Source organism: Tympanuchus pallidicinctus, unplaced genomic scaffold (genome assembly GCF_026119805.1).
Source record: "Tympanuchus pallidicinctus isolate F22 unplaced genomic scaffold, pur_lepc_1.0 scaffold16, whole genome shotgun sequence".
NCBI lineage: Eukaryota > Metazoa > Chordata > Aves > Galliformes > Phasianidae > Tympanuchus > Tympanuchus pallidicinctus.
In genome coordinates, this window is record NW_026294679.1 from 25,888,419 (window position 1) to 25,911,748 (window position 23,330).

At 38.1% G+C, this 23,330-nt stretch overlaps 1 long non-coding RNA gene across 2 annotated transcripts; it reads right to left on the bottom strand.

The window, feature by feature from the left end:
* Positions 1-1,165: 1,165 nt before the first annotated feature.
* Positions 1,166-15,534, bottom strand: LOC128078128 (uncharacterized). Of its 2 annotated transcripts, none has more exons than XR_008205302.1 (3): positions 15,211-15,534; positions 5,947-6,076; positions 1,166-3,477 (listed from the first exon to the last, which is right to left on the bottom strand). It is a non-coding gene; the product is annotated as an uncharacterized LOC128078128 (long non-coding RNA). The 2 variants fall into 2 exon arrangements; XR_008205303.1 differs by lacking the exon at positions 15,211-15,534 and adding an exon at positions 12,485-12,558.
* Positions 15,535-23,330: the final 7,796 nt, after the last annotated feature.

Consider the following 23,330-nt stretch of genomic DNA (forward strand, 5'->3'; position numbering starts at 1 on the left):
CATAGACCCACACACCAGTCATTCTAATCACAGCCGCCCGATTTAAAGAGGTTTTGTTTCAAAAATACTGTTATATAACATTCATTTCCCTTACTCCAAGAAACAAAACAAGGATTAGCCACCGCTTTTTTTTTTTTTTTTTTTCCAAACACTGAAAAGCAGAACTACATAATAACTTACATCGAGCTCCCAGTGTGGAAGTTCCTGCAGTAAAACTTAATGGTTAGAAAAGAGTTTAGAAAAGAGTTAGAAAAGAGCAAGATTCAATGATAGGCAATGATTCTGTTCGCAGTAGCTGGATAAATTCATCTCTGTATTTCATAGCAACATAACAAATGAGGAACAAAGCACATTTGCCTCTGCATTTCCCAGTGTAGTGAATGTCTGAGTAAGCAATAGTATATTACAAATCTCTCACCACCAAGTATCTGGATGGATACCACAGCAGTCAAGATATTATCTCAACTGTATTTAAATTACAGATTTCACAGATAACCCATTCATTCTCTACGATGAGCTGCAGACAGTCCAATTTTCTGACAGCCAAATACCATTTTCTTCTCTCGCTTCACTGTGCAACAACTACAAAATACAGTTCAGAGACACTTGTATTGCTCTCCCGCTAAGCTGAGAAGAGTCTAGAAGGGAACAAGTTATGGTGCTTGACAAGAAGAGCAGGAATCTCTGATTTGACTCCACAAAGAGCTGAGAGATGACAGTTGTGGTGAAGGGAAGATAAGTATTTCTGTGGCATAAGATTTTCTGGAGCTGTTCCTGCAGAAAGCTTCAGTGAAAGAAAAATGCAAAGTTGCTTTGGACCTAGCAGTTGTCCCTGAGAGTGACACAGCAGTCTAATTAGCCATATTTAAAATAGAGCCAGTCTAGGGATTTGAAAATCAAATCTCTCGGGATCAGAAGGAAGACTGTGTTCACTGAAAAACCTTCAAGTTTTTCACCTAGTAACACACAGCTACACCAGTTCTTCTCAGGCCTCTCTTCCACAGCTTGCTTATAAAGCACAAAAGCAGATTTTATCTCACTTTATAGGAGAGTCACTGCAGTCTTGGCAGCGCTCACAGCAAACTTGTATCCTGACCACCTCAACAGTAAGAAGACAGGATCTGGGAGCAGCTATGTGTATTAGCACTGATAGCAGTGCTAGTTTCAAAGCAGCAGAGTGGATCAACAGGCTCCTCTTTAATTTCTCAAACATTTAGAAACAAAACTTCGTCTGCTCACAGCAGAAATAAGCAGGATTTATAAGAGTTCAGCATTTTTAAGCAAAAAGCACATCTTTTAATTCTAGCAATACTTCTACATTTTTGTACTAGAGCCATCCAGTTGATCTTTTCTGGCTATTATTGGGTTATTAGAAGTATTTCCAGCTATGAATACAAGGGTATATCTAAAAGTAAGGTTAGTGCAAGTGCTGCCAAGTGTGTCCACTTACTACCTACACAATAAACTAAGCAGCAAAGGATGTCTGCCTACTAAAACTTCTGTAAAATATTATGAAAGCATTTTCAAAGTCTCACTTATTTCCACCATTTCAAAAGTCTTCATAAAAAATTTCTCCTAGAGCATGCGTAATCAAAACAAATATTCCCGTGGGAAAGTGTAGAATGAAGGAGATGTGAATCATCAATAGTTCAGATTTGAGTCACCTTTCTCTGAGATGCAATTTCATTGGTTTCAACTAAATCAGTTCTGATTGTGCTATTGTAAGAAAAAAAAAGTGAGACAGAAATAAGAGCTTTCATCTTGGTTTTGGATTGGAGAACTCAATAGCAATTCAGACCGCAGTGAGTGCCAAATTCAACTCAGAGTCTGAAGAAGATCTACTAAATCCTATTGCAGCTCCCTTAAAGCAAAGACCCGAGTGACCTGCTTCTGCTGAGATGTATTTGCTGTCCATTGTTTGAGCTGAAAGAATTATTAACTATCTAAGGTCAATTCTCAAAAAGAAAATTAATTATGTCAGAAACGTCTCACCCACTGTGCATAAGCAGAGTGAAAGGACTGGTGTGTTTCTTTTACCAGGCACTCAGAAGGCAATGTATGAGATTTAATCCAGCAAACACCACAAGGTAGATTTCCTTTAATCACCTAGTAGGACTAATTTCATGAGCAAGAACAGCATGACTAAGTATCACAAGTGAATACTGAAATCCATATGGTGGAAAGAATGAGAAACAGAGGCTTCAGGTGTCAGAGACAGAAACAGTCATTATGGTTGTTCTCAAAGGCTGACCACAGCTGGAACCTGAACCTTAATATTTATTTTGCTGTGTACTATCAAAATATTCTATCTAGAAGACTATTTTGTGCGTATGAATATCAATTTGTCTTCTAAAAAAATAATAAAGAAAAAGCAGTATACAAAATAATCATGAGAAAAATGAGGACTCAATTTAGTGTGTTTTCTGGATTCTTAACAATTTGTTATGGCTAACAGTCCTCGCTGTTTATTTCCAAAGTTATATTTAATCTCCAAGGAAACTGTTGAATTTTGATCACCACTGCTTAATTACATGGAAAAATAAACAGATTGATAATATTAATTTGCTTTACAATAGATCACATACATTATCTTCAATTCTCAACACATATTACAGCTTCCATTTCACGGCAGATAACAATTCATAAAATCATTAATTTTAAAAAAAGCTTTTTACTTGTACTAGTGAGACAGAAAAAATCCTTATTTGAGCTCACAAGCATTCATATTTTACAACCCAACTCCTATTGTATCTTGTTTACCATATGTGAGCCCCCAAGGTAAAGCAATTGCAAGCTTTACCTTGACATTTCTATGTAAATTGCTTCAAGTTATGCATGAAAATCTCATAAGACAGGTTCTGTTTTTTCAGGTAAGTGGGATAATGTTCTTGTGAAGACTAAAAGGACAAATTTTAGACAAAAGTCATGAGAATAAAGGTGGACTTATATAGATAGACAGATAGATATAGATATATCAGAAGGGATGCAGGGAACTTTTAATACCTTGACATTAAGTTTAAAAGTATCTTGTCTTGAAAGTCACAGATACCTCCTTAGAATTCAGGTTCCTACTATCCTTCAGGGCACAAGTGGGCCAGAGTACTCAATTTTTGAATCAGAAAACAATATTCTCGTGACTTTTCACAGTTAATTACTGAACCACTAAACAGTAAACAATTTCTGAATGAAAAGAATAGAAAGACATTCTTGGCATACACCTGTCAGTCGAACTATGATAAATTTTGTTTGGGTGTGGAACCTGTATAAGGTTGTCTTTTGTTCCTTCATCAGTTTGGAGGGAGAAGAGATGAGGCTCAAGACACTAAAAACTTCCTGCCAATTTAAAAAGTTCTCTCACATCTAAAAACACCAAGGTATTAAGGAGAGACTAAACAGAACATCACCAACTTTGGCCCTAATGTAGGTTAATTTCTTCTACAAAATTAGTATAATTCTCATTAGAAGCAGCCATGGGCTCTGAAAAAACCAGAAGACGAAAGAGAGCATTAAAGTCGTAGCCTCTCCAAAAATCAGATTTGTGTTTCACATTACTCATACTTTTCCACTTTTTGGATTGCAAGCAATCTAAATCACAGGAACATGGCTCCAAATGACTTCTTGAGACTCCATCACTAATAGAGGATCAAATAAGTCTACATCATCAGGTGCTCATCTAACATGCTCCTAAAAATTCATAAGAGCTCATGCAGCTTTCCAAGATACCATTACCATTATTGAAGTTTACCAATGAAGTTAGGCAATTTTGCCCGTTCTGTAACTGAAAACAGTTAAATAACAAGTTCAGCCCGTTGTACCTTAGCCTGACAGAAATCTAGAATTTAGTATTCCATGTCCAGCAGCTGCTTACATAATAAACCTGGGCCCCTTCAACCTACTTCATGCACCAATCCTCTTTAGGGGAAACGCACTGCCCAGAGAGGTTGTGCAGTCCCCTTCTCTGGAGATATTCAAAGCCCACCTGGATGCTTTCCTGAGCAACCAGCTCTAGGGAACATGCTTTGTTTAGAGGTTGGACTAGATCATCACCCAAAGTCCTTTCCAACCTCTACAATTCTATGATTCTGCATGATTCTCCCTTTACTGAAAACATTCCCCCCCTTTTTTTTTTTCTTCCAGTTTCTTTGAGTAGGGAGAATTAGCTCTTTCCTGTGATTGCTTTCTGTTGTCATGCAGCATGAATTTCTTCTCTGTCATTATCAAAAAGCACATTCAGTTACTTTTTCACTTTAAGCTCCTTCAAAAGATAAAAGACAGCAGCAGTTTGGATCCATGTAACAAACAGAGAGTAAATACTACATCATATTGTAACTCAGCTGATTTAATTCGGCTCAGTAATATAGGAGATTTGAAGTGAACTATTCTTGTGACACAGAAGTAATGAAAAGTCAACCACATGAAATGGAATTCTTTTGCCATTACAAACAAGTCTGACAAGTTTTAGATCAGATTCTCTGATCTAGATTGACTCTTACAGGTAGAATCCTAAATCCTCATCACTGACAAGGTGTACACCCCACCTTCTGGAGGTTTCCTTAGCAGAAGCAACCGACATGGCATTCCTTGGGAGTATTTCCAAGCCCAAGACCACTTACTGTTTTTCTCACTTTTCTCACTGTATAATCTCCAGGTTGTTAATGTATTGCAACAAAATTCAAGATTTAAATGTTTGCACAGTGTCACAATTTACTATAATTCCACACAGGGCAAGTAACTACTTCTTAGGTTGTAGTACACAAAGGAACCCAGGGAAAATCCAGAAGTGTGGTTTTTTACTGGTATTGATATATCAGTATTTCAGGAAGGGAAAAAAAGAGAAAGGAGAGAGATCTCCATCTTTCCATTAAGCTTGTTCCTTTATCAGACCAAAATAACCAGCATCAAAACCATTTTTATTCTGATGACAGAAAATAAGACTAGATTCACACTTCAGACCATCAGTGAATTAATATTTGATAGTTCTTCATACTCCAATGGCTGATTTTTCCTTTTTTCCTTTATCACATTATCTTATCCCTCCCAGTTCTAAATCTGATCACAAAATACTTCATGTTTTACAGGCGTTTTTTTTTTCTTTAAAGTGGTGAGTCTGACCATGTACAGTATTTCTGCTGCCTGAAATGCCTTTTCTGTTTTTCTCCATTCTCTCATGTTATCCTTATCTCTTTTTTATCTCAATTGGCAAAATCTCTTTTCCCTTTTACTTCCAGTAACTAGGAGAACAAAGAGGTTAAACAGAGACCAAAGAGGTTAAAACTCACCACAGTATACCTTACTCTGTGAAGCACTGAAAGGAGAGTTAGTGCATGAAAAGCTGACAGGTATTGAAGGCCTGGTACTGCAAAGAGATATGCAACTAGATCTTCATACAGAATCAAGTTTGTTTAAGCGCTGGCAACACTGAGGTATTCAGCTACACAAACTTCAACAAGAAAAATACAAACTTAAAGGTAACATGGTAATATGGCTTCCCTTTGAAATATTTTCTGGCACATCTACACTGTTACCTACAAAGCACTAACATAAATAAAACATTTAGGGCACCTCAGGAGCCAAAAGTAACTTTATACCATATTTTATTACCACTTACACTGTTCATGCTACGGCTTTTTTTGGTTGGGGAAGTTGGTGTTAAGGTCTGCTTCAAGATGTCCATCACCACTGAGTAATCTGTGCCATGACCCACGATTTTTTGTTTCTGTTTCCACATCTTATCACTCCACTGAGGAATGTTGCTATCAGTTCTTAAGGCTGTGATTTATAAAGAAGAATTCAGCTCTCGAATGGTTCTAGTCCTTACCCCAAATTAAATCCACCTACCACCTAATTACTACGCTCTGTCATACAGTGACAAGTGACTGTGAGTGCAGTTTAGAAGACAAAGAAGATTAAGTCAGACAGAAGGAGATGACCTAGTTTTAAACTCACTTCTGTTACACAATGATGCCTATAGGTGTGGACTGCCGAGTGCTTCTGTCCCTCTTCTGAATCACTGCTGTGCATCAGTCCCTGTCTGGCAGAGGGACACTACTCCCAGTGCATGGCTGCAGAGCCAGAGCTGGTACATGGAGCGGGCGGGAAGCATGTCATTTTAAACACCCAACAACATATATTCCTGCAAACAGTTACTCAAGTGCTATATACATACTTCAAAAGCTTCAGCTGAACATCACCTTCGTTCCATTTGTTTCTGTTCCAACTTTACCTCATTGCAGCATTTGTATCATACTGCTGCTAAGAATACACTTCACTTTTTTTGCTGTTAGCACATAGTCAAGCACAAGGACAGAACTAATGCTCTCCATCAGGTCAACAAGGCATAACTGTGTCCTAGTGTTCCTCAGGGTCCTGTCCCTTCACAGATCCTCAGTCATGCATCCTTACTGCTTCACAATAGTAATAAGCATTTCAGTTATTTCGTGGCAGAAGATGCCTGGAAAGAACTAAATAGGCTTCCAAAATTTCTCTATCAGAAATAAAGCAGCTGTGTGGTAAAAGTACAAACAAATACTGAAAATACCATTTGTTATTGCTAAAAGAAAACCAAAGGGCCTCAAGCACAGAATTAACAGCTACATTTGTGGAGGCAGATAGTAAAAAGCAAGCAAACTAAAAATTTGTTTTAGTGGCCAATTCAATTCACACAACTGCTTCCCTCCATAGTGACCAGTGGAAAAACTGAAAAAAAGGAACTAAATTCTGATTTTTCATTCAATTTACCCTGCCATTTCCTTGCTGAAATTAGCTCATATATTCCCTGATCTTTCCAAGGTTTTGTATGTGAAGCACAACAAGAATTTTCATTTATTCTAGCAACACATAACCAGCAAGATCAATCAGACAGTTTAGATCTCTGACAGACCAAGAGCACAGTAAGTGGTAAAAGCATTGTGACAAAATCCAGCTCTTTTTCCCCATTTTGCACTATCCTGGACAAAATCTGGAGGAGTCTTACTTTTCCTTCTGGATCCTTTCTTCGTTGCATGCAATAGAGAATGCAAGAGCAAGGAGTGGAAGTATTTGGAAGGGGGGCACAAAAAAAAACCAAAAAACAAACAAAAAAAAACTTATATCTACATGTGTTTGCAGCAAGGTCAGCTTGAACCCACACAGACATAACAAAATGATTGTGGTGTTCTCAATAAACAACAAGCTCATAACAACAACAGCCCTCCACAGCACAGCCTTGGGTAACAACACATTCACCCACCTTGGAGTTTCCTTCTCCTATATTCTGTTCCTAACTGGAACATTACACAACTCCTAAGAGTTAAGAGTAAGAGTTAAATGTCAACCTCTAAAAAGATGCTGGAAGTAATAGAATCCTTTAGTTCCCTCTTACAGTGAAAAATTTGTGTTCAAAATTAAAGAAGTAAGAAAATATAGAACTTCCAAAATGAGTTTTTGACATTTTTGGGAGAATTCTTTTCATGGGTCTGATTTCAAAACAGAGCAGAAGTATATGCTCGATTTTTATCCTAACAAAATAAAACCCATTATACTAAATCATTTCCCCACAGAAAGATTTCAATATATATGAAACTGTCAAAAATCTCCATTATACATATAAAGGGTACTATGTTATATAGCAAAAAAAAAAAAGAAAAGAAAAAAAAAAGGTAATATAAAACCTACAGAGGAATGGGAAAGATAAATGAACATCTACCACAGAGGCTGGGCAATTCCTAAATGGCAAAGGGTCAGAAAAAAAAAATTTGGGTTATATTGTGAAGCACTTCCATTATCTTTGTGACTGAATAGAGCACAGAGACTGCTATCAATAAATGTCCATACATGTTTTATAGTTTGGCTCACACCACAGCCTATTGCAGTTTTCAGTGACTTGAAGAAAAAAAAAACAAACAAAGCAGTCTTACCATCTCTTTAGGAAAACACTACTAAATGGACTATTCTGTACTTTGACTTCAAAAAAGACTGGATTTAAACCTCCTGAAATGTGTATCCACAGAATTACCAGTATCTTCCTTTACGGACTAATAAAGAAACCCAAAGGAAACATAAACCATATGCTAAGTTAAGCACATGCTGAGACATTAGTCACGTATCCGTTTTTCTTCTTAGAATTGCTTTAAAATATTTCTGTCAAATAATCATAAATCATCCTGAATTCAACAGAAGTTGAAAGGAAAAACAACTGATTGTAAAGACTAAATTTCCCATGTCCAAATATAAGCCTGAAGCCACAGGGGTCTGAATTCTTTTGCTAGCTCCAGTGGTCTTTGGCTGATGTACCTATATTAACTGAGATGGTTATCTGAACAAGCACTGATTGAAGACAGCTCACAACATGTTCTGATCTCTTTTCTCCTTTTCCTCCAGTTTATTTCCTCCTACCTGAAATAACATGTGCTTATTACAGGGGCTGAAGAAGCCCCTGAACTTCTGATTCAAGATCTCTTCCAAATCTCAGCCTTTAACACCTTATAAACTTTCTGAAGTCCCTTTCGTAAAGCAATACAGGGATCACTTACACTTATTAGTCTCTTTTTACTGATAAGAATCAGAATTATAGAACACTGACATTGTAATCTATGAAACAGATATGATGTGCACAGACAACTAATGTGAAGTCCATTCTGACAATCCCAAAGTAATTGTGTGATCTCAACCTCAAAATACATGCTTGCTTTGTTTCCTAAGAACATTTGTCAAATGCAGTGGAACACTATTAGCAGATATTTGACTCATGTCACTAGATTTTCTTCACGTCCACTTGTTACTAAACAGCAGGAGAATCAGGCCATCTCCAGAGTCAGCAATAAACACTGCCTTCTCTTCACAACTTAACCAGAGAAACACTGAGCCACTTTGTAGAGACAGTTTACCTTTTGTGCTATTCTATAATAAATCCAATGTCATTTCTGACCAAACTTTTCCAGATGCAATTCTTTAGTAATTCAACCTACCTGCATCTTTGTGAAGCCCCGTTAAGTGCAGTGGCTCATTTAAGTTCAGAAAGATGTGGTCAGGTGGGTGCAAAAACTCACTCCGGCTGTGTGGCAGAAGACATATATACTCTCCAATGCAAAAATAAAGGCAGTGGCTAAGATGATAACCTGTGACTCACAATTCTCTCTTCCATTCTCTGATCTACAACTGACATTCTTTGCTGCACTGGGCTGATTTTTTCCAGCATCTCAGACTGTGAAATGGGAAGACCAGTCCTTGCTTCATCCCACTCCACTATACTCCTCACAGGGCTTGCCTATCACCAGAAATTATGTGACTACATTAATATGATGTTTCTTGTCAATGCCATATTTTGTCATACTGAGATATCATACTACTAGGCACATCAGCAGTCTGCCATCTAATTTAGATAATGGATAGTCCTCTCACATCTAGTACGATAATACACCTATAATTTTTAGAACAGGAGCTTTGAAAAAAAATAAGCGTTTGACTACAAAGCATGAGTGAGGCTTCAACTGCAATGTCACACAGTCACCGAGAAACAATTGCCTCTAAAGCATGGTCAAAAAACACAGACTAGAATGCATTAAAAAAAAAACAGCGGTGGCAAGCAGACATTAAGCTACAGACTAATAACTTGACGTCCATCTCTTCCTGGAAAGTTAGTGTAACAATACATGGGGGAAAGCATCACCTTTTCTCTAGAAAGGAAAATAATCTTTTTGGTTTTAATCCTAGAGTCCCATGAGAGATTATCAAAGTCTACACTATAATGGCTAAATTCAAAAAAGAAAAAGCACAAAATGAGACAAAGAGCATAGTTACAAATATTCTATCCTTGAACTAAAAAAGCACATCTGTCATTTCTCGAAGTTAATGAATATTCCTCATAGACCTCAACAAAAGCGTATAATTGCTTAGATTTCAATGTGTGCTTAAGTGCTGGGTAGAAAATACAGTTTTCAAGGTTGTGCAGAATCAAGAATGACATTTAGAGACCTAGCATATGGCAAGAAACAGAATTTAAACAGGAGCTATTTCACATGTAGCTGATTTTGTGATAAAGTAAATTCTAGAGTTCACTTAGATGCTTTGCTCTTCTCTCATTCTTTTCTGACAAACCAGAAATGTATACAAACATATACAAACTAAATATTTGCTCTTATGTATCACAGAGAATTTACGCTGAAGGAAAAAGGCTTTTCTAAGGGTTGGAAGTGATCTTTTCTTGACCTTACATTATAAACTGAAAATTTTTTACCACTGATTCTCTATATGATTTGTTTTCTAAAAGAAAACTTTTATAAAGAAGAAATAGAAGTTATTCCATTTCTAGACATTAGAGATGAACAGCTTGTATACCAATTCCTTTTCCCACTTACAAGTTTGAGTAGACCTACATGAAGTTCAATAAGGCCACGAACAAGGTGATGCACTTGAGACAGAACAATCCCAAATATGTGCACAGACTGGGAAAAGAACCCTTTGAGGGCAGCCCTGTGCAGAAGAACTTCAGGGTCCTGGTGGATGAAAAGCTGGATATGAGAGAGCAGTGTACTCCTGCAGCCCAGAAGGCCAACTGTGTCCTGTATTGCGTCAAAAGAGGGGTGGGTAGCAAGGAGAGAGAGCAGACTGTCCTCCTCTACTCCACTCTCCTGAGGCCTCATTTAGTGTATTGTGTCTAGGACTGGGGCTCCCAGCCCAAAAAGGCATGGAGCTGTTGGAGTGGGTTCAGAGGAAGGCCACGAAGATGACTGGGGAGCTGAAGCCACTCTACATAGAAAGGCTGAAGCAGCCTGGCTCATTTAGCCTGCAGAGGAGAAGGCTTCAGGGAGACCTAATTTCAGACTTGCAGTTCTAAAAGGGAGTTATTAACACGAGGAAAATCAACCTTTTACATAGTCTGAAAGTTTTAAGACAAGGGGAAAGGGTTTAAAACTAAGAGAAGGAAGATTCAGATTAGATATCAGGAGGAAATTCTTTACTCAGTGGCAGCGAGGCACTGGCATAGGCTGCCAAGAGGATGTGTGCATGTCCCATCCCTTGAGGCACTCAAGGCCTGGTTGGGGGGGCTCTGGGCAGCTTCATCTGGTGGGTGGGTGGTTGGAACTAGGTGATCTTTAAAGTCCCTGCCACGCTAAGCCATTCTGTGATCCTCACTTCATGTCTCATTATTCTGATGCTGAAGTTTCAGACTGCCGAGGAATAACCTAATTTCAGTGTAATTTAACCAAGCCCTGGTAAACATGGAAGAAGATATTGAAATAGATGATTTCCACTACACAATGGGGATAGCATCATATGCTCCTATGATAGATAACTGAAGCGTGCTTTCATCTTAAGAGAAAGTATTCCATGTGCAAAAAAATAACCGACAGTAGCACTATAGCTACTTACTGCTGTGGGTAGAAAAATAAGCCATGTAAAAGCAATGAGCAAAAACAAGAAATAAATCAGTAAATTACACAAAGATGTGCAAAAGAAAGAGAAAAATAGCTACTATTCACTTTTCACATACACAGTAATTTTATTTGGAAGTCTTAAATCTCCACTAATTTCTTGGGGCACAAGAAAGATGATAGATTTAGAATTCGTGTTGGTCTAACCTCTATATCAAATAGATATGCAGACATGAGAAAAGCTACCTTATGACTGCTCTCAGCCTCCCAAATTGCTTGAATTACTTTGTGCTGCAGAATATAGGGGGAAAAAACCTCACACCTTTTTTTTACACACACACACACACACACACACAAATATATATGAATAAATATATAGATGAAGCTAGGAAAAATGTAATGCAGCATTCTTTAAACCCTTTCACGATTCTTTAGACAGTAAAATTAGAAAAGATGACAACAGTAACCTGCATAGATATCTGAAAACACTGAAGTACAAAAGAAGGCACTCTTTGTTTCAAGCTGAGACCAAGGTTGTCTCAAACCAGCCAATAATCACCCAATTCTTATTGTTCTACTTCTTTTTTTTCCACGTGATTGCACACCAATAGTATAGAACTAACACTGTTATAAATCTGGGTAACAGAAGTTGGCTTTAGAGCTTATTGTAGTGAAAGAAACACCTCGTTTCAATATAGCATTTGCAATTACTACATAAACAAAATTATAATTGTGTAACTACTGCTGTTGTGATCTGAAAGGATTTTTTTCTCCCTCCCAGAAGCATCCACAAAGTTAGGTAACTCTAGACATAAACTATCCAAACACTCAAAAACAGTAGCTTATTCAGGAGATTTTTCCAAAAATGTCACATAGGCTCAGATAAAGCTGCCTGGGTATTAGAGAAAATCATGTGTCTGAAAGAGTAAGATGAGTTTTTTTTCCTACCTGATGACTTTACTTGCCTTTTTTTTTTTTTTTTTTTTTTTCTTCCCCTCAGCTAACCTTACTTACTTTCTGAATAAAGTGTTGGTCCTTGGAAACGATGCAATTGTTTCTGATAGGCTATTTGCAATGCCAGGCAAAGTGTTCTTAAGATTATCAACAATCGTATATTTAAAAAGTTTACTCACCCAACTGACTTTAGGGTCTCTAGCTACAGAACACTCCTTCTCAGTAAGCAGGCTTCAACCGATGTCCCTTGGAAGGTTTAGACCCAGTGAGTTCCCTCAAATCATGTGGGAAGCCCAGGTGAATAGCTTGCACCTGTACTCCCTGGGCCAGTCACCCCCTTCACCAGGTGCTCAATCACCATTTCAGGCCATGACATAACTGGGCTCTTACAGACAGGCTTTCATATTTCTTCCTTAGAGATGGAAGAGGCAGGTCCCAGTCACAGCTGCAGAAGTCCATTGCCAGCTGAGAACACTGAAGGATTTCCCAGAGGGCAGAGGAGCACCATTTTCTCCTGTCCCAATGGGATTCTTGCTATCTCTCTCTCTTGGAAAAAGGTTGGGAGGCAGCCTTTGCACCATGAATAGCTCTGAGATACTATTTATGTTTACAAAATAAGCCTTACACCAGACAAGGATAAGAATTTCATACTGTCCAAACAGATCAGTTATTTTCTAGGTTGCTCACAATAGTAAGTATAGCAAAAGCACTTAGGCTGTGTGTCAGACACACCTATATGTCATACTCTCCAAACCAGTGATGTAGAATAACTGGTAGCCAATCACCATCATGTTTTGCAGCAGATTAGAAGTCTTCAAAAGCAGTCCCACATACATGCAAAGCTGGACTAGTTGAGTGAACACATCTCAATCCTAGATAACAGAGGCAAGTACTGCAACAAATCAATCATAAATATTGTGCTGAGCAAAGAAGTGAAGACAGCATGGCAGGCAATTGTAGTTGCCTTCTTGGGAGCACTTGCATTCAACTCTCCCACCCACCACAAGGCAGACTGACTCACATGTGACATAGCTACCATTCCTTAGTAATGGCTCAGCGCCATTCCTTAGCTGACATTTTACTTCAGTGATTTCCTATTTGATAATATCTTTCTTCTTATACTGCTATCCATTCTCAACTTCTTGTTGATTAATTTGCCTTATGGACATGTGCCTTTATTCCTTCTCCCTCTGTCTTATTTACTGAAGCCTCATACTTTATTCTCTCTACCCTCCTCAGTGATCTCTTCCCTCCATGTGCATTCAAAGGGTTTTAACGCTGCCTGGCCCAAGGTTTTTAAAAGATCAAAAAATGAGGCTGCACAGATATTGATTTATAACTTATTTCTGCAGGTGATTGAAATCTAAATTAACCCATAAGCAAATGACAACCATATCTCTATTCAACAGAACCCCTGTTTATCTTCAGATACTAAGAAATACGTGATTTAGTTGTAGAAATCAGTGCTTCCAAAACGTATTTCAGTGTTTACTCTTTAACTATGTTTAACTTTGTCTTTTATTCTAAATCACTTTACTCTTCTTAAAAGTTGGTAATGATTTTACTATTATGAGATAGTCCTCAATTCTTTCTCACACTGGAAATTATCTTGATTCAAGTCTACCTTGTCAAATTAAGTACAAGCATGTTGGAAAACCGCTTCAGAGCAGTTCATTTCCTTCCCTTAAATAAAAACAAAAGAAACAACGGTTTGACATTTCTTATATTTTTGGGGGCCTAGCTACATCATACCCTGGACTTAAAGGTACATTAAAGGTACATTTCCCTTCAAGATGTCCCATTATTTCTCTCCGTCAGACAGACTGTGCCAGCTACTCCAGCTGCCTCTTCAGCCTTCCTCTTCTTCACACTGCATTTCTGCTCAGTAGTTCAACAAAGGCATGATAGTCTATGAAACTGTTATCAATGCAAGAATAGCCTGGCCTTTGCAAATGGCCACCTCAGACAATTGGCTGCCACACATCAAGACCCTCAGCCAAATGGCCCCATGCAGGAGAAATCAATGGCCAGCAACTGCCTCAGACAAACAGCAGTTTGAATTTGCACCCATCTGTGCCCAGGTGCCCTGCAGTATCACAGGTTGCAGACACAATTAAATCAGCCAGCCCAAAAGAGGGAGGTTTCCTTTCACATCTGTATGGCAAGACTTGGCTTCCAGGCCAGGTCCAGGCTAACTCTGCAAATGACCTCTCTGCAGCATGGGCAGAGGGCTCCCCACACACAGGCTTCTCTGGTAGGCTCCTGATTGTAACAGCATCACTGCCTTCCAATTGCCTTGAGGCCTACATCAGCAAGCCTGAAACAAGCCACCCCTGTTCCTGCAAACCCACAGTGTAAACTGGAAACTAAGAGATAAATTGTGGAGGTCAACTCCAATCCCAGAGGCTGAACCCACAGCCATGGCGACCAGAGGGAAGCATAACCCACATCTAAAAGGAGAGAGCCAACAGCACTGTGTACTTCCACAGCTGTTCAATGTAACTTCAAACAAGAAGCACCAGCTCCAAGGACAAGGGGGAACAGGAGGAAATCTCAGTCCTTTCTCAGGACATTTTAGTTAATACCTGCTGTGACTGTAAGTTGGCTCATAAAAACAAATCTCAGCATAAAATATTAAAGTCTTCCCAGGGAAATCTTTAACTCCCCTACTGCACTCAATCTTTTTTGTTCTTTCCATCAGTGCTTTTTAAATAATTAACAGCAGGTAAAAATTATCTTCTGCATTAATAAAATTCCTAGCACTCTTAAAAGAGCAGCTCCACCACTTACGACCAAGTGATGCACTGGGCTGCTTTACCCTTTAAATGTAAACTTGCGGCTAAAGGGCAGTCTTTTCCCCAAGTAAAATTGAAGTTTTCCATCCAAGAAATATCAAGAGACTCACCATTCCCAGGACTAGATCCTGAGGAGATGTGGGCTGCAGCTGGTGCCTCCTCCTGCCACCTCTCCCAGGCATTTTCTGTCCTTCACCTTGCACTCACCTTCCCCTTTTGCCTTGGCAGCTCCCCCAAGCCTTTTGCCATGGGAATCCCCAATTACACACCTCTCCTTGGACTCTCAAGCGCCAGGAACCACCTCCTGAGATCTCCTTTCTTCTAGGAACAACCTCTGTTGAGTCATGTGCACAGATGGCCCAGGCTCCCATGAAGGGGGCACCTTGCCAGCTGCCTCACAGCATCCCTATCAGATCAAGCTGGGTCTCAATTGGTCCCAGTGCTGCTGCAGTGCAAACCCCACAGCATGAGCATACCACAGATCACCACCAAGCACCTTGGTGAATTCCTCATAATTTATGCCAACTGAAACATAGTTAAAAATTTTGGATACATCAATGGAAAAATTGCTCTGGTTCTCCAGTTTGCCAGTGTCCAGTAAATAATATTCAGAGTGCTTACTTAACAACTACAAATTAAGTTGAAACAGGTCATTCTACCATGATAAACTGCAGAAGATTTCTAAACAGAAAAGTACATACCAACTGGTATATTGGTCCTTGAATGTGGACCAAAAGATATTTTCACTGTCAATACACTTCACAGTGATGCCTTTGCAATTTAAGTACCATGCTTAATCTGTTTTCATAGGCCACGTCTTTAATGGCACAGGATGGAAGTGACATTAGGGACATTTTCCTCTCTACATCACAGACAACACAGGCTTAACTATGTCAACTCCAAGATATGGAGATTGTTGGTCTTAGTACTGAGACATTTAGCAGCTGCTGAGGCATAACTATGTATTTAATTTCCCAGCAATGTCATTTCTTACACAGTGATCGGTGATGTTACTATGGATTATAAAGTCATCATAAAATTATTTAACGTAACTCAACTTGAAAAGCTCTCTCTAGTACTGGCTAATAATAATTGACTCCTACACTAAGCGAACTTTTCTTAATAATGGAGGTATTCTTATTTTTCTTAATTACTTTGCAGATAAATACAACTCTTTTTAACCTCTGTGAGAACTTGCTTTAAGAACTAACTTTAAAAGATCACCTTATTTGCCAGTTACAAAAACATTAATTTTTCTTTCTTTTACAGAGAAACACAGAAATTTCCAAGGTGACATAATAATCTAATAGCCATCTAAATGTGAGACACTGTTAAGAGAAAATATCTTTTTGAATTCTGAGAGCAAGTGCCACTGAAAAGCAATGTTACATTCAATTAGGCAAAGAGCAGTGTGCAGGAAAAAATGGTACACTGTCTTGTATTTAAAATCGCGCGGTTCAGTCATACAAAAGAATATGAGCTTGTCAAGCTATTTCATTCACAACAGAAAACAAGGACAAAAAGGAAATCCAGAATAATATATATTTATATAAATAATGATTTCAGAAACTAATTTCTAAAATATATTTCTATGTTTGTTTTATATAAGCTTTCTATTTGGCTGTGTTTTCATAAAACCTGCCTAACTGAAGTTAAAAGTGTTTTAACCAAAAACTATACATTTTCTCCAATTTTATCTTGGTGAAAAAACAAAACAAAACAAAACAAAACAAAATAAGCTACTCAGATTGAATTCTTTGGATTGAAATAATCTTATTCACAAACTGTGTTTAAAAGATGGATGTTTTCATCTTTGAAGAAAACCCTAATACAACATCTTTGCTTCTTATGTGACAGCCCTTTTAGGGGACAGGCAGAGCACAGGAGTTTTACACACCTATCTACTATCCAGAAATAATTAGGTAATTACTGTGACTCAGTAGTTTCCTGGGAAACAGGAATTGGTTTGCAAGCCCTGGCTATGAAAGCACAGAAAACAGCATGGCTGTTTACAACCCCATCTCTTCCAGGCCAGGTATATATTTTTAAGTAAAACAAACAACACTTGCACACCAAACTTACATTGTTCATTTTCCCTTCTCCGAAAAACTACTTTCAAAATTTCAAAGCTCTATACAGGTGCTGTGGTGTAGCAGAAAGGAGAGACAGTTTCCAAAATCCTCCAGATGTGTCACAAGAATGGCTTGACATATATGAGTACATTTCATTTCTGCTTTTGGGAGAAAAGGAGAGCCCACAAAGTCAATAAAGCATCGTCCCTTTGACTTCAGAGGAAGTAGGATTGTGTCCTGCCTCTCATGATCAAGTTCTGGGGATTAAAAATGAATTTTAAAAATGAATTTATACCAAGTAAGCGATACCTTCTCTACATCTTTGCATGGGTGCCTGTCATTTCATACAGTGAAGTTATTAGCAAGTTGAGATGAAGGATATCACAAAACTGTGCTCTAAAATACCCCTTAAGCTGATGTTTGGTTAACATTCTGCAGAAGGTTATCAAACAGGTCAGGAGATTTTCATGGACAAAGTGTCTGCATAGTGATAAGGAGCGTGATGGAAATAGTGACAGAAAAAATTAATCTGCTTGTCACCCTGAATAGCTCTAGAGACATCCTTGTGTAGTTTTACTGTCATGGGATGAGAGATAAATTAGCTATATGGCACAACATCATGCTGATTTTCAGGAGGGCATGGTGAAGGTGAAATGTATACCTTCTGCTCATGAATGTCAATCTAACTGAAGCCTTGGAAGCATATATTGCTGTCAGGCTGCTAAGAAACAAAAACAAGTTGTCTGGGTACTTGCCTTGAGTGAAAACTGAATGAAGTTTCCTGCTCAGAAAATAAAACAATCTGAGATCCCCAAAACATTATATGGTATAACATAACAGAAGTATTTTGAAAGTTTTCCTTCAAGGCTGAAGGAATTCTTTAATGCTGGAAAAAATAAAATCATCACTAGTTAGAACCTGATACCAAATCATAAGGTTAAGGAATAAGCAATTAGAGTAGACTGTGGGATTTGTTTCTTCAAATGCATTATTGGGATATTCCATTTTTTTCTAGGTATTTGCACGCTGAGGGCTTGATGCATTTCCTTAAACGAGCCCAATATTCTATTTCACTCTTGCTTGTTGACTGCTTGTATTTCTCACCATACTGGAATACTAGAATATGAAAAATGCTTCTACAGTTTTGCAATATATAAATAATTAGCACGACAGAAAACGAAGCAAACATAAGCAACTCTGTGGAGGACTGCTTTAACTTCTAACATACAGACATAAAGGTGCACACACACATTTTTCCCTTGAACATCAATAAGTATGTTCTCGGATTACATTCTAGTTCCACAATCATTTCCTCTTACACTAATAATTGTCACTCTACAGCAAACTGGTTTTTGGCCTTGCCAAAATTATTAAGCAACTTCATGGTTTCTAGGCTGAAAGGAAAACCCACATCATAGAGAAGTTGCTGACAGGTCACATGAATTCTGGTGTCAATGACTTCTTATGGCACACATGAGAATAACCAGTACTGCATTGCCTGGTGGGATATAAAGGTACTGTTGTTCATTGCCTGTGACTGGCAGCTGCTACAGAAGTGTGAAAGTCAGCTCTAAGTAACTGTAAGTTGAATATGGCAGCTTGAGAGGTTACTGACCTATATGGGAATCACATACAGAGGTTTCTAACTTAATATCCACTATGCAAATTGAAAACACTTTTCAGCTGAAGCTAAAAGAAACATTTATATTAGTCAGAAAATGAACCAAGACAAAGACTTAGAATATTATAGAATTACAGCTCTAACAAATTTCTAAAATATGCTTGGGATTGAGCTTGTTTTTATCTTTCAAAGCTAATAGGTGCTGATGGCATCATTTCATACTATACTATGTGCAATCAAAAATGTAATTGTTGTATATATGAAGCCAAACATCCCTTAAGAGCATCATCTGACATATGTCACTCATATGAAAGAATTTCATAAAGGACCCACGTTTTAAGCTGTACAAACAGACCTGCAAATGCATTATCATAGGCAAAAGGTCAGGTTTTCCTGCTTGTTGTTCTCTACACTATTTCTGAAAGAGCAGGGCAACCACTTCACTAATGTCAGGACATGTTTGGCATGCAGGTGTTACTACAGAGGAAATTTGATGCCTTTTACCTTTTTCTACAATTAAAAATCCCTCACTCAGAAGATGCCACAGTGCAGTGACAGTATTTGGATGGCTCTGTGGTCTTTCAAACACAACAACAGTTCAAAAACCACCTTCTCAAAACACTGCATGTGCTTGATTCTCTCATGCAATGCACAAAACAAGACTTAGCTACTACTGAAAAAAAAACCAACGTCCGATTGCTCACTGAAAAACAAGAATGTTGCCATTTATGATTGAAGAAAAGGCACTGGTAAATGTTACGGACTGACCTGCCCACAAGAAAGCTGTTGTAAAAAATCAAGAAGTAGAAATGGAATTCTAAATGTAACTGAAAAATCATGCTTTTAATGTGTTCTTGAAGAATACATGCCAGTGCATAAAACCAAAGTGAAATGTTTCTGCTCCTTCAGTTATAAGAACATTATGCTCCTTTTCATAATAAAGGGAGAAAAAAGTAACATTGCGCTCCTCCATTACAGTACTTCACAAGACTGAAAGTATTTCAGTTTTCTAATTCCTTGTCAGTTGGAAATGTAAATGAAGTACAAGAAATATTCAGACCCCTAAGAAAAAGATTGCATCTGTCTTCTGTCTTACTTGTATCAGGTCACATAAATTAAAGCAGAAAAAGGGTAGTGGATTGCTTATTTGTTTGGAACCCAACATCCCTCTAGTTTTTGCTCCTTAGAATGCTCCAGTACTATGATGGTACCTTACTGCTCTTCTCAGATGTTATTTCAGTACAGTCCCTTCCTTTCCCTTAATTGTGATACGCTAACATTAAAACAAAGCTCCTTGGACTGCATAACTGAAGTCTTTCCTTCTGGGTGAAGTCTGCTGGGATTTTCTACCATTCACCCCACAAAGCATCTCACATGGCAGAGTACTCACCCTGGCTTCATCAAGGTGTGGCCTACCCTTCAGTTAAAAACTGTGATGAGCATTGTATAGGATCAAACTCTTCAAGTCCTCTCCCTGAGTACGTTTTCAGTGTTCTAGCTGGAACAGCCATCCCACAGATGAAAGACCTCAAGTGAAGAAAAGCTATCAGAGCATCAAAAGAATAACAGATCTGGAAAGGGAGACACTAATGTAGACTTAAATCCATATAAGGAGTTCAGACTGCTAAGTGATTTTATACAAAAGATTTTAAAAGAAAAATAAAGTCTATTTTCCTAATAGAGCAAGGGAAGAAATCAATCACAGAAAAATTGTGTCAGACTGATAGTATCAAGGCACTACTTTTCAGTCTTGTGTGGTTATGTGCATCCTAACTCCCATTTCTAAAAAATATTTGGCCAGTTTTCTCGTAAACATCTCCAGAAAAAAGAAGCTTCCTTTTCACATAACTTGTTACAAGGTTTTTCTAGCCTTCAACCTGGATTTTCTTCCACATCAAAATGTTTTGTTATTCTGCCCAAAGTATAAAGAACTGTTTGCTATCACCATCTGCATGAAAGATGCTGCAAATAGGAGTACAATTATGTTGTCTATTTTTTCTTCTATATTAAACATAACTAATTCTTTCAACATCATTTATATTCTATGTTTGTAAATTCTTATCTCCCTTGTCATTCTTTCTCTGAATTCCTCCAACTTATGTACATTCTTATTACATGACAAAAACAGGTGGTTTTATAAGAATACCACATTGTTGACCTATATTCAGTCACTGTCCACTCCAAAATCTTGACTCAACGTTCACAGTGTGCAAGCAGTTATTACTCTCCATTTTTCACTCCTGCTCATCCCTTATCCCTCCCTAGTATAGAGCTATGAAAAGCTGAACTTGGTCTTGTTGATTTAGGACTTACCTTCAAAGTAAGATGTCCATTATGAATTCCAATTTTGTCTTCTCTTGTCCCTACAGCATAACAGCCTGATGTCTTCTCTACATTTGACCAATTCAACCTCTATTTCATTATCCAAGTCCTTAATGAAAATACTTAATAGAAGTGGAGGTTCAGCCTTACTTTAAATAATCTTTCACTCTGTCACTAAACCACAACCACATGAGAGTAGGTTTTAATTCACTGTGTGCAGTGTTTTCATGCTGGATATATTTCCCTGTGCTGTACATAAAGATGTGAAAAATGTCAAAAGCTTTACAGAAGTCAAATTGTCAAATCACATGTATATATACATATACACACACGGTGTCCATTGTCCTGCCAAAAAAAGAAATCAGAATCATAGAATGGTTTGGGTTGGAAAAGACCTTTATGATCATCTAAGTTCCAAGCCCCTGCTATAGGCAGGGACACCTCCCACTAGACCAGGTTGCTCACAGCCCCATCAAGCCTGGTTTTGTACACCTCCAGAGAGGAGGCATCCACAACCTCTCTAGGCAATCTGTTCGAGTCTTGCTACCCTCACAGTAAAGAATTTCTTCCTAATATCTAGTCTAAATCAGGTTAGTTTGACACAATTTGTTTTTCACAAATCCATACAGTGTTTTGTGGTTCAGTGCTTTGTTGTTTGTTTGTTTTTAATAACTTCCTCATCTTCTGCAGGTGATAAACTGTCTGATGAATAACTTTTCCCAGAACATTTCCTGGGGCTGAAGTTAACCACTCCAAAATTTTACCACATATGTCATTTTCCTTTCTTTTTTTCACACCTTAAAATTTTAAGTAGTAACTTTATGAAACTTTATCTAGTAATAGAACCTATTCTCAAAAAAAACATGACTGAAGTCCCAGAAAGTGATCTGTATATAAAGTACTATTTACCTGAACAATCCCAGGAGTCTCATAAGGGTCCATGGCTCATCTAGTGAAATTGCCAGAAAAAAGATATAGAACAATAGGGATTGCTTATTCTAGTAAGAATATGAATTAGAAGGGACATGCTGGAAGGATACAAATGAGTGCACAGCATAAAGAAGTTAAGACAACTGCTCCAATTAATCCTCCTGTGATGCAAAACAAGCAATCGAGCATTAAAACTGAGAAACATACCTCTTAATGATTAAAAAAATAAAAATTCTGCTCAACTTAAAAGGACAGCGTAGGACTCTTGCGAAGTATTGCCAATAATAGTGGAAAGTGCCTACAAGAAAGGATTAGACATTTCTGTAGCATATCTGTTTGCTTCCATAGCCAGAAGCAAATTCTAACCCCTCCAAAACAGATCAGCACAAGATCAGTTTGACTTCTTAATCCAAACCCAGGTCACGGCCACAGGAAACTGTAGTTAACTTCAGGGTCTCAGCACTGTCCTTAATGCTCCAAGAGCTGACCGTGACCACAACTGGCCTCCTCACTCTCCCAGCACATTCCTATACTCAGGCTTACTGGACACCTGTGGCTGCTGGCTGTGCTAATCTTCCTCTCTCCTTCTTCCCAGTAGTTTTATTGCATTTTGCTTTCGCTTTCTCTTCTTAACCACTTTGAAGCACCTGATTAGCCTTCACAGCTCTGGAGTAAATCCTTCCTCCAAGATCAGAACATCAGTTACATGATTGATCAGCAGAGCAGTGTTTAAAAGCTGCCAAATCTTTACTTTCCTCACAGCTTCCATGTCTGCTCTGCTGTTCTCATTTCCATGCATTCACTTCCACAACCCTTTTTCCCTTCTACAGTGTTAATCTCTTAACTGACAAACTGTGGGGAAGGACCTATTTAGCCTGGGACCACACATCAATCAACATATAACTTGCTCCCCTCTTTCTCTATAGCAGTCCACTTTTTTTTCTTTTTTTTTTTTTAACTAAACCTAAACAGCCTTACACTCTTTGTTTTAATATCACTGCAGTGTCCATTTCAGTCCAACTTCTATTTAAGTTCTCACTGTACCCCTATCCTTCTTGTCCACCAAGCCATAATTTACTGCACACTGTTCAAAATTTGCCCTCAAGATAGAATTATTAATTTCCTCGGGGTTTTCTATAGCACCTGCCAGGATGATATTAGTACTTCATAAATATTAGAGGCACTGTGAAATAAATGCCATTTTCTTAAGGAGGAATGACTTTCCTCGCTACAGACACTTCTAGGCAAAGAACCAGGGCTAGGGGAAGATTATGCCAGTACTGCA